Source organism: Amblyomma americanum, chromosome 1 (genome assembly GCF_052857255.1).
Source record: "Amblyomma americanum isolate KBUSLIRL-KWMA chromosome 1, ASM5285725v1, whole genome shotgun sequence".
Classification (NCBI taxonomy): domain Eukaryota; kingdom Metazoa; phylum Arthropoda; class Arachnida; order Ixodida; family Ixodidae; genus Amblyomma; species Amblyomma americanum.
In genome coordinates, this window is record NC_135497.1 from 205,913,993 (window position 1) to 205,928,736 (window position 14,744).

The 14,744-nt window shown below is 48.7% G+C and overlaps 1 long non-coding RNA gene and 1 pseudogene across 1 annotated transcript in view; one reads left to right on the top strand and one right to left on the bottom strand.

The window, feature by feature from the left end:
- The first annotated feature begins 6,772 nt into the window (after positions 1 to 6,772).
- Positions 6,773 to 11,840, top strand: LOC144115542 (uncharacterized; annotated as a pseudogene).
- A 454-nt stretch (positions 11,841 to 12,294) lies between these two features.
- Positions 12,295 to 14,744, bottom strand: part of LOC144094819 (uncharacterized) — a 46,807-nt gene continuing 44,357 nt past the window's right edge. The window contains exon 3 of the long non-coding RNA XR_013306590.1: positions 12,295 to 12,366. This is a non-coding gene — a long non-coding RNA (uncharacterized LOC144094819). The remainder of the gene's footprint in view (positions 12,367 to 14,744) is intronic.

Consider the following 14,744-nt stretch of genomic DNA (forward strand, 5'->3'; position numbering starts at 1 on the left):
CTAAATTAAGGATCAACGCCCTCCAGATCAAAATATGTGAGATGACTCACAATACACGCTAACTTTCTTGCTTGTAAACTCGAAATTTTAATTTGAGTACAGTTTGAGTTGAGAAAAAAAATTGTAATTCGCAACCAGCCTCCTCGGAAGATACTGCCGAACTGTTGTCACTGCAGGACACGGAGAATTGTGCTCAGTATTAACTGCAACGCACGAGATGTGACAGCTTAGTTTTCGAAGCAGTGCGAGCCCTGGTGCTAGAAATCGTTGGAGTTAGCTGCCGATGCAAGCAATGAAATACACTGAATTTTTGCGCTAATCGTGTGCTCTTTAGCATGGGGCATTTATTTACCATAAAGAGGGGTTGGTTGCCATCGGACGTGCTTCAAGCTATACTGAGCGCAATAATACGTCCCGCCTATTTTAATGGCGCTAATATGCACTGTGGTTCTCTGCCAAACGAATATGTGCTCTGCCATCTTGTGCTTTGCAGTTCGTATTAAGCCCTCTCATAAATGTTCTGCACTGAAGACGCAGTTCGGCAGTACCTACACAAGAGGCTGGTTGCAGACTTAAAATTTTGTTACTTCCTCAAACAAAATTTACTCGAAATAAAATTTCTAGATTACAAGGAATTATGTTGGCGCATATTATGAGCCATCTCACCTTTTTATTTGACTGGCCTTGATCCCCATTTAGGTCTTAATCTCCGGACAAAGTCACGTTGTGCGAACTTTGGAAGTATTTTTCCTAAAATGTACTTTATTTAATAATTTAAACTTATTTTTAGCATAAGCTACCGCACCAGGTGAAAGCAGAGGAAAATTGGCTGAAATGTTAAACACATTTATGTAAAAAGTTTCTTAAAACGCCACATTTCTTGCTTTTTCACTGAACCAAGAAAATACCAAAAATTCTTGCATGGATTCATTAATGAAGTCTGGTGAAAGAACAAAGCAAGTAAAATATTCTAAACCGAAAGTTGTCAAGACACCCTGTTATACATTTCATTAAATTTTTTTTACTGCAAGCAACTTTTGCTTCTTCGCGGGAACTTCAGAGCGCTCACGTGAGCAAAAATTTTGTTTCGAAAAAATACTTGTCTCAAACTATTATCAAAAAATCGCTTTTTTTTCTCAAATAATCGGCGGTGGTCACTTTTGCGGTCTGGGACGTTTGACTCGGAATTACCCATATTGCATCATGCTTGGGTTTTCGGCATTCTTTCATGTCGCACCTGTGTTATTCGTAATCGGTTATTTTCAGTGCAATTAACTCAACAACCTCTGCTCACATACTACTCCATTGCTGTCTATTATGTGCTTTCTTGTTCTACTTTGAAAACATTCTGCCCTTCATGCAATGATCCTGATTGGGGTTGGCATTATTACTGCAAAAATAAATAAATATTTATCGCAATTGGGGGAATCCGAAGAACAGGCTTTGTGATGTTGTGGTTGAAATTGAAAAATTCGGGAAACGATCATTATAGTTATATCGTTATGGCATCGAGAAACTGTTGAGGCTGACTATATCAGTGTCAATAATGGTAGCCAATGCAGAAACTAAGCCAGTTTGCGATAACGTTACGCCAAAAGAGCTTCCTTTATTTTGCGTTTTCGCACGTTACTTTAGTATTTTGCTCGCACACCGCGGTGAGTGAGTTGTGTGCAGCGTTTGATTTTGTCGCACGGCCTCGTGTCCAAAATTAGTCAATATTTGTTTTTTTTTAAGACCACGATGTGTAGTACACGAAAGAAGTTTTCGCATGCAGGGGAGAGTGGGGCAAAATGCAACATTTCATTACTTCACGCCCCTAAAGTGAAAAAATTGTTATCTGAATAATAGGCTGGAGTGCCCACCACGGACTGAAAGGTGACGGAGGGTGACGGGATTGGCTCGTTCGAAGCAGAGAAGTAATTTCGAACAGGACCGTGGTGAATAAGAAAGCAGTCGAAAACATCTGAACTTCTTTATGCCACATTTTCCAAAACTGTGCTAGCGGAACCGACCAAGCGTCTTGTATTAACGTAAGCATTGATTTATTATAATTTGGTTTTTACCTCATATAAAATTTCAGAAAATTTGCGCCTGACGTTCTTAAGAGGCATTTAGTTCTGCAGCAGGCTGCAGCTGGTGCGAAACACATCATTATGGTGTTCGGAAGGGCCTAAAGTAAGGATAGCGGTTTTATAGTTTGCTCCAAAACTCTGGCCTTGTTTTACCGCTGTTTAGGATGAAGTTCAAAAGGGAAACATTGATAGCCGAGTGGCAAAAATAAAACACGAAGAAAGCTCCAGAGAGCATCAAGTATCGCAGATGTCACCAAGTGTTTTGTCTCCCCAAGGACGCCCCAAACAGAACAGCAAAAAAAAAAAGATGAGGGAATGCGAGGTTAAGCAAGTTCACAAACTTTATTTAGAGTCTAAGCACCGCGTTCTTTTCGACAAGCAAGGACGGCTACTTTAAAGCACATGTCAACAGAAGAAGCTCTGCTCGTTGTGACCTAAAATCACGTCCAAAAGCTCGTGTTCACGTATAGTGTGACTCTAACCAAATTTGACTGCCATTCGACAATGGAGAGGTGAAAGCGAAACAACTGTGACTTTTAAGCAGAAAAAAAAAAGCTGTGAAGAAGAAAAGAAATTGAAAACGAATCGCGTAGCCATTCTACATGCAAAGCCTGGGCTTCAGAAAGACCCAGTCTGCAGCGGGTCACACAGCGAAAGATTATGTTGGTGCGTATTAAGCCAACTTCGCATGCTTTGACTGCAAAAGTGGGTAATATCTGTAATTTGGAAGGGCGGCTCATTTTGCCCCATGCACTGTCTTGTTTGGTCCATGGGCTGAAAAATGTGATATTTTCACATTTTTCAGTTTTTTAAATTTCACTCTGTCTTCCTTCAGCTTGTCTTTTAATGTTTAGTGAGCGGGATGGCTAGACGTTAGCAAATAGTTCGGCAACCTTTGTTTCTTGATACCTACCAATAATAAAAATAAGGCTTGATTTGGAAATTTGTGTCCAGTTTCGCCCTACTGTTCCCTAAGGCGATGCGACCACCGCAAACTGGAAGGATAGCTGCCACCGTCAATCATCAACTAATCAACATTATCTTCATTGCAGTAAGCGTGCATGTTTATATAAGAAACTTCTTAGAGGCTTGTGCCAGAGACTCCCACCGACAATATCAACCACATCAATCGTTTTAAGAATGTCGTCGCCATTGATGTCATGGACCGGAACGCGCTTGAGAGTTTGAGCAACATCAGAACGCTCGGCGGCATCAGCGTTCGTTCCCATGTCCTTCTAGGCAGTGGCACTACGGCAGGCGTCATTTACGACGTCGACGTAGCCATCCGCGACTCTGATCTTCCCATCTTGATTCAACCAGCTACCGACGGTGTAGCCATACTGCAAGCTCAGCGTCTTGGGAGGACAAAGTGCTTCAAGTTGACCTTCCAAGGAGGCTGCATTCCAACGTACGTGAAGGTCGAACACTTTCGGCATGCAGTTAGGCCTTTCGTCCCGAAGCCTCTCCAGTGCCGGAAATGCATGAAGCTAGGACACGTGAGTAGTGTGTGCAATTTCCCCATCGTGTGCCCGCGGTTTACTCAGCCACACACGGGCGATTCTTGGCAGGCAACAGTCCTTACGTGTGACATTTGCCGCGGCCCTCATGACGCTGCCTCAAAAGATTGTCCTCGCCTTAAAAGGGGAAGGGCGATACTCAAATGACAAGAGACAATTCCACACACAAAGAAGCTGCCGCTAAGGTGCGACGACGTCGTCGCCCTCGTCACAGACCTTCTAACAGCGTAGCGATCATTGGAAAGGATCGTCCAAGAATTTCCGCAACTTGCCCTCCCCCTCCGCATACTACTTTAAGGACTGCGAGCAATATGACTGGCGAGGCACAGACGGTTGTCGCAGACGGGCCTGAGCTACACACACCCGCAGTGACCAAGCAGGTATTGCGTACTCAGAGTTCCGAGCCCATTGCTAATCAAGCGCAAAACAGAACTCCGGTCCAAGACCGGGACCAGCAAGTGACTTGGCCATCTCTCCCGAAGCACTGCACACCCTCAATGATAGAACAGTCACCGCGCACCCAGTGTGTTGAGCCTGCTGCTGGTCGGGTAGTAGGTCAGAAACAAGACCAGGTCGCAGACGAGCAAGTGATTGCAATGCTGAAGCCAATCCTGAATGCCAAGCGTGTGCTATTTTCCAGCGTACACATGCCAGCTGCACAGAATGCGCTGCAGACGCTGGATTTATTCAATCCAGTGCTTCAGCTGCCCAATAGCTGGCACAAGGCATCCTCCAGCCTCGTCCTTCCGATAAGAAGTCCGATGCTTACGTTGTCATCAACATTATCAGCCGCAACGGCAAGCAGCCCTTCTTGACACTGAAACATCTGCGCTGCCTTGTGATGGAGGTGTCGGAGACAAAAGAGTGGAGACGGCGCCGTGCGGTGCGCGATGTTATCGGCCAACGAACCCAGGACGGCGGGAGTGCTGTGTGTGTGTGTGTGTGTGTGTGTGTGTGTGTGTGTGTGTGTGTGTGTGTGTGTGTGTGTGTGTGTGCGTGTGTGTGTGTGTGTGTGTGTGTGTGTGTGTGTGTGTGTGTGTGTGTGTGTGTGTTTGTGTGTGTGTGTGTGTGTGTGTGTGTGTGTGTGTGTGTGTGTGTGTGTGTGTGTGTGTGTGTGTGTGTGTGTGCGCGCGCGGGCGGACCAGGCGGCGGGCGCCCGGATGGGGATCCCACGGCGTTCTCTGAACGGCCCTGAACAGGGCGGCGGTCTGCGGGGTCATCGGGCGGCTCGTTTGCCTGTCGCCGCTTTCCAGGAACGGAGCCGGAAAGGAGAAAAGGGAGGACTCGGGCCGGCATCGGGACAGTGGTTGTGCGGGACGCTGAACGGAAAGGCCGTGTTTCCAACCTCTGCTGTAAAGTTTTCTTTTACCATTCGGCCAATTAAACAAGTTAAGTTTTACCCGATTATCTTTCTTCCTTGTGACCGGAAATATCGAACGCGTACGTGGAGCACGTATTCTTTCACGTACAACAAGTTTGGTGCCGAAACCCGGGACTTCTGCTGTGGATTTGTGAGATCATCGCTACATCGCTCCAACGCTCACGATCAACGCATCCACTTCACGTAAGTCTCGGCAACGACGAATATCGATGTCATCAATCCGGTAAACTAATTGGCTAAACGAACTGTAGAAGAGAATGGAGCGCCTTTTAGAGAAACGAAGAGTATTACGCTCGCAAATTACGAAGCTTACCAACGAAACTAAGGAGCGACAAGCGTCCCTCACAATTACAGAAGCTGTATCGTTCCACGCTCGACTCATTAAGCTGCAGCAACAGCTAGAGCACGTCAACGAAGAAATTGAACCATTGGTACCGGAAAAAGATGCTGAAAACGAATATCAGCAAGTGTACGATTATCAAGACAGTATTACATCGTGCCTTGCTGGACTGCAACTTCGAGTCGACAGTGGTTCGTCAACAACGCAGGCTGCCGTGAATTCGGCAGGCAGTGGCACTGCCATCCAAACGACTACGCCAGCCCCCATAACGACCACGTCGGTGAAGACGAGAGTAAAGCTGCCGAAAATTGAACTTATCAAATTCACCGGGCGGCGCTCGGACTGGCAAGCCTTTTGGGAAGTGTTTGAGCAGGTAGTGGATAAAAACGAAGACTTGACTGACACAGACAGGTTTCACTACCTGCGAGCATCGGTGACAGGCGATGCGGCTGCTGCGCTGGCGGGCCTTCCATCGACGTCACGATGTTACAACGACGCTATCCAACTCTTGAGGAAGCGGTTTGGAAACGAAGAACTTCTTGTGCAAGAACACCTCAAGAGTCTAATTGATTTGAAGCCGGTGCGTTCTTCAGAAGATGTCCGTGGTCTTCGCCGTCTCTACGACACCTTGGCGGCGCACATCAGTGGACTGGAAGCGCTCGGACGGAAGTTGGACACCTTCAGTTCAATGCTACTTCCGATTGCACAACGAAAAATGCCACGGGACATTCTGCTAGACTTCAACCAAAGGTGCGTTGTCGACACCGACCGCCTCGCCAGCGAGCAACAAGGCTCCGTCTCCGATGCCTCATCGCACACTCCGGACGAGACTGGAAAAGGTACCGTCTCTTCATTTTCTAAGTTACTCTCCTTTTTGAGAGTAGAGGTCGAAAGCAGAGAGAACTTGGCTGCACTGCAAGGCATGGACCTCTGTCAACAACCTAAAGAAGGCACTAAAGAGAGTCACAAGCAGCTTCGTAAAACGCATGACAAGCATGTCCGATCAGCAGCGATGTTGCATCAGAGCTCGAGCCCGCTGACCTCCTTCTTCTGTGACTCTAACGATCACGAAACGCGCAACTGCGACGCCTCAAAAGGTCTAAAGGAGAAGAAACGACTTTTGCAGTCCTCCGGCCGTTGCTTTAGGTGCACGAGAACTGGACATCGGTCACGAGCTTGCAGCGTAAACCTGCAGTGCAACAAATGCCGCAAGAAGCATGCCAGCACGATGCGCGACCCGACGTACTCAAGTAACAGGCCACCCGAAGCGAACCGAACAGTGACCAATGCACAGATAAGCCTCGAAGCTACGACCGCGGTAGACAGCTCCGCTATCAACAGAACAGTTTTGTTACAGACCGCGACTGCGTTATGTAGTGGAGAAACTTCCAACGCGCGGGTGCGAGTCCTGTTCGACGGAGGAAGTCAGCGCTCCTACATCACCTCTGACACCTCACGGAAAATGGGATGCACGCTTCTCGGGCATGAAAGGTTGACTGTCGGTGTGTTCGGAGGCCACCAAGAGGAACGCGAGTTCCGAAGAGTCAGAGTTACGCTAAAGTCGAGGCGCGGATATGGGCGCGAGCTCGAAGTGCTGGAAACAGATGTAATTTGTGACCAACCGATACCCTCGCCACCGGGAAATGTACTGCAGAAGTTGATATCCCTCGGGTACGAAGCAGCTGACGTCTCAAAAGACAGCGGTGCAGAAAAGGTTGAGCTGCTCATCGGGTCAGATCATTTATGGGACTTCACGACGGGCAGATGCGTCAAATTAGGAAAACGACTGAGGGCAGTGGAAACATCAATTGGGTGGACTGTTCAAGGGCCTATTGAGAGCAATATCGAGCAGACAAACTGCCTCCACACCGTGACACTGCGAACTTCAGTAATTGAAAAAGAAACAACTGATATTCTGACCAAATTTTGGACCTTAGAATCAATTGGGGTGAATGAGAGCGAAGACAACGAAAAACCATGTGAGGCCTTGGAGTTTTTTGAGGACAACATCAAGCGAGACGGTAATCGTTATGAAGTTGCGTTGCCCTGGAAATCCGAGATTTCACTCGAGGACAACAAGGAAATTGCGCTGAAGCGACTCAATCAGCTGGCCAACCGGCTCAGGAGGGCTCCCGACCTGCTCCAAGAGTATGACACGACCATTAGGCAGTACGGCGTCTCCGACATTGCAGAACGGGTAGAAGACGAGACCAGCCGCAACCACTGCGTTTATCACATGCCTCATCAAGCGGTCATTCGCGATTCCCGAAAACTGAGGGTCGTATTTGATGCTTCCTCCCGCGGAAAGAATTCCATGAGTCTCAATGATAACTTAGAGACTGGACCCAATCTAACTGCGGACCTCGTGGGGCTCCTTCTTAATTTCCGCAAGTACCGAGTTGCACTTGTCGCTGACATCCAACAGGCCTTTCTGCAAATTGGAATCCGAGAACAAGACAGAGACGCCCTTCGATTTTTTTGGTTCCGAGAGACCCCTCAGCCCGGTTCTCCGTTGCCTCCCATTGAAACGTGGCGCATGAAGCGAGTTCCGTTTGGAACCACCGCGAGCCCATTCTTACTCTCCGCTACTCTTCAGCACCACCTGAAATCGTGCGAGGAAGGTTTTCCCCACACCGCGAGCCAGCTGCAGCAAGGCCTTTATGTAGATGACCTACTAACTGGTGCAGATGACGAAGAGGAGGCAGTGAAGCTATACACCGAGGCCAATGCAATCTTCCACGCCGCCTCGATGAAGCTGCACAAGTGGTCGTCGAACAACGAGAGGCTGCGCCATCTATTTGGGCAAGACTGTAACGAAACCAAGCCTCTAGGATTTGTGTCCGGTGTACTCAAGGTATTAGGACTGGCATGGGACCCCATTACAGATCGCCTGACCTTTGCGTCTTGCGTCACAGACGACACTGGTAAACCAGACACCAAACGATCCATGCTACAAACTACGGCACGGATTTACGACCCGCTGGGATGGCTGTCACCCTTTATCGTGCGGGCCAAGATCTTGTTTCAGAATCTGTGGCGACGAAACGTGGAGTGGGATGATCCCCTACCAAGTGATGTAGCCGAAAGGTGGCTTACATGGCACGGTGAATTAAAACACCTCTCTGAAGTACAGGTGCCGCGGTACTATGGGGCGGACGTAAGCGGGCAGGCAACAAAGACGGATCTACACATCTTTGCAGACGCCAGTCCCGTGGCTTATGGGGCAGTCGCATACCTTACCATCGCCTCGGAGGACGGCCTGAATTCGACGGTCGTGATGAGCAAATCGAGAGTGGCCCCCCTGAAAGAACTCACTCTAGCGAGGCTGGAACTCATGACATGTTTGCTCGCTGGTCGACTATGCAGCTACATCCTAAGCACGATCGGACTGCACCCTGGTCGCGTAATTTTGTGGACCGACTATGCGATCGCGCTCCACTGGATACGAAGAGACGCGGGACGCTGGCAGCAGTTTGTGCGAAACCGTGTATGCGAGATTCAGCGCGTCACCGGCGGCTATGAATGGAGGCACTGCCCAGGAAAAGAGAATCCTGCGGACCTCCTGACGCGCGGCGTTTCCGTTTCTCGCCTTGCGGCCAGCGACGTGTGGTGGACAGGGCCCCAGTGGCTCCGCAAACCTGATGGCGAGTGGCCACAGGGACTAGTGCAGAACGGGTTCTCTGATGCGGAACTGGAGCTAAAACAGCCAACGAAGGCGCTGCCGGCCATGTCATCCCAAGTGCCATCCCCTTTATTAATGGACATTCAGCGCTACAGCTCCTTCATCAAACTGATCAGAGTTACAGCTTGGGTGCTTCGATTCGTCTCAAGGATGAGACGACGCAACGATGAAGTCGGAGCTCTTACCGCCGAAGAACTCAATCAGGCTGAAATATTTTGGATCCGCAACGAGCAGAGGGAAGGCTTTCACAGAGAGCTAAAAAGCGTTCATAACCAGCAAGCTTTCCCCGTCGACTCTCCACTCAGAAATGCTTCTCTTATGGTGGACGACAAGCGAATCCTGAGAATTGATGGACGGCTACAACGTAGTCACCTGGACTATGACGCTAAGCATCCCGTCGTGATACCTAAGCAGAGCCACCTATCGAAGCTGCTTGCTCTTTACTGTCACCGCAAAGTGCTGCACGGAGGGATACGTTGCACCTTAACGCAGCTCAAGGAAAGGTATTGGGTGATCGGAGCGAGGCAGCTGGTGAAGAGGACTCCAAAAGAATGTGTAACATGCCAACGGTTCAACGCACAACCAGCAAATCAAGTGACTGCTCCGCTGCCTAAAGACCGCATAACCGAGGCCCAACCCTTTCAGGTGACCGGTGTTGATTTTGCCGGGCCACTCGTTGTCAAGGGGACCTCTCCAACCAAGTGCTATATAGCGCTGTTCACCTGCGCAGTCACTCGAGCCATCCATCTGGAACTGGTCAGCGATATGTCAGCGGGCTCATTCCTTCTCGCATTTCGAAGATTCACCGCCAGACGAGGACTTCCGAGCACCATCTACAGTGATAACGCTCTCACATTCAAGAAAGTGAACAAGGATTTGGGACGTCTCTGGGATGCGATGCGAAGTGGCCAGGTGCAAGAGTACATTGTAAGCGCTCGGGTTCAGTGGAAATTCATTGTAGAACGCGGACCCTGGTGGGGTGGATTCTACGAGCGTCTTGTCGGACTGACGAAGCAAGCGTTGAAGAAGACTCTCGGAAGAGGCTACCTTACACTTGAGGAAATGACAACTACGCTGACCGAAGTGGAAGCTGTACTGAATTCCCGCCCACTTACACACGTTTACACAGAGCCAAATGAACCGGAGCCCCTTTGCCCTGCTATGTTTCTTACCAGAAAACGACTGACCTCTCTACCAGCGCTACAACGAAGGGAAATCGCCGCTCTGACCTGTGACCACCTGCGACATATGATCTCGACTCGTGATAAGGCGTTGGAGGGGTTCTGGAAGCGCTGGTGCTCTGAATACTTAAAGGAGTTGCAGCTGACACATTCGAAAGGCGTTCAACGTGGAAGACAAGTTGACATTGGCGATGTGGTCCTCTTAAAAGAAGCTCTGCAGCCGCGCCAAATGTGGAAGCTTGGAATGATTGAAAGGGCTTTCACTGGAAGAGACAACAAGGCAAGACCTTTTGAGGTCGGAATGCCAGGGGGGGCAAGACTTCGGCGGCCGATTCAACTTATATACCCTTTGGAACTCTCCGGCTAACAAATGACTTCCATCATTTGGGGGGGAGTGTGTCGGAGACAAAGGAGTTGAGACGGCGCCGTGCGGTGCGCGATGTTATCGGCCAACGAACCCAGGACGGCGGGAGTGCTGTGTGTGTGTGTGTGTGTGTGCACGTGTATGTGTGTGCGCGCGGGCGGACCAGGCGGCGGGCGCCCGGATGGGGATCCCACGGCGTTCTCTGAACGGCCCTGAACAGGGCGGCGGTCTGCGGGGTCATCGGGCGGCTCGTTTGCCTGTCGCCGCTTTCCAGGAACGGAGCCGGAAAGGAGAAAAGGGAGGACTCGGGCCGGCATCGGGACAGTGGTTGTGCGGGACGCTGAACGGAAAGGCCGTGTTTCCAACCTCTGCTGTAAAGTTTTCTTTTACCATTCGGCCAATTAAACAAGTTAAGTTTTACCCGATTATCTTTCTTCCTTGTGACCGGAAATATCGAACGCGTACGTGGAGCACGTATTCTTTCACGTACAACAGGAGGGCCCCCGATATGTTCCACTCAGGTCGCAGCAGACGGCAGCCCTCAAGTTGGGCAGGCTACAGCTGCGGCGGCCTGTGACTTGCAGTGCTTGTGTCATTGCCTGTCGTGCTTGCTACGGAACGCATTTCTCTACTTCTTCTTATTAGTTTACGCCCCCCTCATCCCTCTCCCCCAGTGCAGGGTGGCCAACCGGAAAGTTTTACTTGTTAACCTCCCTGCCTTTCCTCTACCACTTCTCTTTCTCTCTCTCTTTTATAGGCGCGTCTCGCGTTTCTAAATTTCATTTCAGTTAATTCTCACAGCCCGACAAAGTGAAAAAATGAAATGCAGTTTTACGCGTTATTACTTAGAGAGTCTCTTCCTCACAAGGAGATAGCAAACGTTTTTTAATTATTGGTTCGCTTATATTACCTTTTCTCTTTCCGGCAGTTGCGCAAAGTCTTCTCGCCGCCGGCACAGCGTTGGCAGCATACCTAGACGAGCGAAGGGGCAGGAATGGAGCGCGAGTCTGCCTACCACTACGAGCGCGACTCGCGGCATCTACTCGCCTGAGCATGGCTGGGGTGGCCGCGCCCCCCGTGGCTGGAGGGGCGGCGCGCGTGAGGCCGGGACCCATCTACATCCTTTGCACGCTCAACCCGGAACCTGGCCCCGGGTCGCTGGAGGCACCACTGGAGCCATTCCCCTATTAGGCTCCGCCAGTGGTGCACCGGGCAGCCCCCAAGGCCTTCGCCATGGACGAGGGCAGCAACGCAGTACGTGGTCTTCGTCGACCGCAGCGCCATTCCCATCCGCAAACGCTAGCGGACGCCTACCACGTAAGCCGTAAGAACGACTAACTCGACCCGCTTGTGACATGTGTTCGCTTACTGTGTTCCGAACACAGTAAGCGAAGACCCCGGAAGACGAACTGAAAAAGCAGTACTAGCAGAAATGCTTTCGGGTTGGGCACCGGCGAAGTCCACTGGCGTTTAACTTGAAGCTGTGTTTTGGTATGATTCGTGCAAAAGTTCGTCTTTTTGATAAGCAACCACTGCGGAGGTGTGGTTACGGATGCGGACAGCTCATTCGTTCGTTCGGACCGGAGGGCTAACATGGCGTTAAAAATGCCCATTTGTAACGCGTGTCATGTATGGAAGGTTAAGCAGATTGGAGGACTTCGCGGCATGGGCACTACCCTACGATCGAACCACAACCGTTCACGCCCCCATCCTTTCTACCCTCATTTCCGCATGAGTGAGTGAGTGAATAAACTTTATTGCTCTAATAAAGGAGTCTTGCTGCTTGCCCGAAGATTGCCGATGTCTTCCAGGCTGAACACCTGGAACACCTGGAAGGAGGGATCAAGAACGAAATTTGGGGCACAGAGTAACCATTTAGCATATTGCAAAAGGACAGCGAAAGGGCTTCTGAAAATGGCCGATGATCGGAAGATCCAAATCGCTTTCACTGCCTCTTGGCAACAGATGGTCGGCCTCTTTAAAGGTTTCCAATGAGAAATGAAGCCGTGCTCCTTTCAGCTGCATGCGGCATCGCATTCACACCGAAACTGAAATTGTTTCCACAGTTAATTACAGAAAGTTACAGCTCAAACTAATTAATATTTTTGTCAGTGCAGTAAGCGTGCATGTTTAACGCTAAAGTAGAAGCCTGGGCAAGTTGGTATGTACTAATTATAAAAACAGCGCAAACAAGACTAGGACAACGGAAGTAAACGACAACACGAGCGCTGACTTACAAGTGAACTTTATTGAGCTAAAGGAGCACAATATATAGGAAGGAAGTGGGAGATGCAATCAGAAGCAGTCGACGTCATAAGGTGTAAATGGCCATAAAAGCGATAAAAAACGTAACAGGATGGTAAGAATAAAACAAGTTGAAATCTCAAAAGAGATGTTAAAGGTGACAAAGCATAATGATTGACTACGTGGCGAATAATGTCACAAGGTGTAAAGAGCCATAAAAACGATAAAATGCATGAATAACAAATAAAATCGATAAAATCAAACAAGTGGTTGGCATAAGAAGGATACAATGTTTTGCTGACAACTGCAATAACCTTGAAATTAAAATGACTAAAATGAAGACATGATTGAAATTTCGCATGCGCGAACAAATTTAACAAATTCTTCTAAGAAGGCAAGTTCCCTGCCATCCAACGGTTTTTGACGTACGTACGTACACACTGACACTTACATAAGGGATTAACAAGCACGTATTCTCACAACTTTATCTTTTTTTCTTTTCTTGAAAGGAACGTCATTTCTTTGTCCGATAGAAATATAGACGGCGCAATGACACAGGTGTATTAATTAGATTTTATGTTAAAGGCTTCAATCACTTCCCTAGTTAGTTGATCAGCGTGGCGTCCTATGACTTTGCATTGTTCGAATTCTGGTTCACAGGCGCTGCAGTTTTCTACGTGGGCTGCTATATGTACTTTTCCCCTTTTTGCACATCTTTGTTATGTTCACGCAGCCGGTCATTAATGTATCTGCCGTCTGCCCAATGTACTTTATTTGTCACTGCATGCGAAGTGGATTGATTAAATCGCTTCCTTACCACATGGGGCGAATTGCTTTTGATGCTTGGTCCTGCATGTTCTTGCCGTCTTGGAAGAAGGGTTAACACGATTGCAGATATTTGCCAACATTACAGGTGCTGAAAGCACCACCTTTACCTTTGCATGATTCATAATCTTTTTGTGATTATAGGACAGAGCGTGGCAGTATGGAATGACTGCGACTTTTTGTCTCTTTCTATCTTTATTCTCACTTGCTTCTTCAATTTGCCTGCCTTGTTTTTTCATCTGCTTTTGAAGCTTCTGGGAGACGGAAATTAAAAGGTGTGTGGGGTAGCCTGCTTCTGATAACCTATTGCGTTGTTTTTCAAAGCTGGAAAACATGCTGTGTGGACATGATCTTTTGAGCGCATTAGACATACAAAGACTAGCAATCGCTCTTTACCAGTTTGGAGTGAGCTGAATGAAACGGAATCACCGTTTTTTTAGGTTTGGTTCAGTTTATGGGGTTTAACGTCCCAAAGCGACTCAGCCTATGAGAGACGCCGTAGTGAAGGGCTCCGGAAATTTCGACCACCTGGGGTTCTTTTCCGTGCACTGACATCGCACAGCACACGACCGGTATTTCATTACGTGGTTCATAGGTCCTACAAATGTGGTGGCCTTGGAATTCCAGCTTGATGTCTAGAAATCTCTTTTGAAACTTCATCTTTTTTTATCCTTACGAGCCTGTTACGTTTTTTAGCGTTTTTATGGCCATTTACACTTTATGACGTCGACTGCTTCTGATTGCATCTGCCACTTCCTTCCTATGTATTGTGCATTGTTCAATAAAGTTCAGTTGTAAGTCAGCGCTTGTGTTGTCGTTTCCTTCCGTTGTCCTTGTCTTGTTTGCGCTGTTTTTATAATGTATGCATGTTTACGCAAGAAACTTCCCAGAGGTGGTCGCATTTCTAAATTTCGCATGATGGCCTTAGCTGCCTATGTTCCATAAAAGCAAACACAACAACAACAGCATATCTAAATTTCCTTTCGTAGAAATCTCATTGCACCACCGTGTTCCGACGTATCTGCTTGCTCCAAATTGTATACTAAATGCGCTGAGCACAGCGGCAACGATGGGGCAAAACTCCTCTCTGAGGTGACGCACGCCGCTGTTGAGTCTGCCTCCCTGCGTTCACTTTCAC